The sequence below is a fragment of the Antrostomus carolinensis genome, unplaced genomic scaffold (assembly GCF_000700745.2).
Source record: "Antrostomus carolinensis isolate BGI_N321 unplaced genomic scaffold, ASM70074v2 C12574836, whole genome shotgun sequence".
NCBI classification, from domain to species: Eukaryota; Metazoa; Chordata; class Aves; order Caprimulgiformes; family Caprimulgidae; genus Antrostomus; species Antrostomus carolinensis.
The window spans coordinates 1-315 of NW_010347753.1; the positions used below are offsets into that span (position 1 = coordinate 1).

A 315-nucleotide genomic window follows, 5' to 3' on the forward strand; every position below is an offset into this window, starting at 1 on the left:
CACTGTTTGGGGGTTACATTTGGTAACCCACACCTCTCAAACCAACGCTGGTGGCTGCACAAGTCCAGCAAGCACAGGGCAGTGTTGTGCCCACGTTCCCATCGAGGGAAACAACGTGAAAAGACATCTACAGCCTCCTGGCAGATGAATAAAGGAGCAACAAGAAGTTTGCTTCCCGGGTCTCAGAGTAATTCAAGAGCTCAAGTGACCATCTCCACATTTATGCTCAGGTAATACATGCCAAGAGCCATCACAGACCCAGGGGGACTAACAAAGCAGCTCCCCAAAGAGAGAAGGGGAGCTCACACCCAACCC

At 51.4% G+C, this 315-nt stretch overlaps 1 non-coding gene across 1 annotated transcript; it reads right to left on the reverse strand.

The window, feature by feature from the left end:
* Nucleotides 1-176: 176 nt before the first annotated feature.
* Nucleotides 177-259, reverse strand: LOC114818982 (small nucleolar RNA SNORD45). Its single transcript, XR_003766333.1, has one exon. It is a non-coding gene; the product is annotated as a small nucleolar RNA SNORD45 (small nucleolar RNA).
* Nucleotides 260-315: the final 56 nt, after the last annotated feature.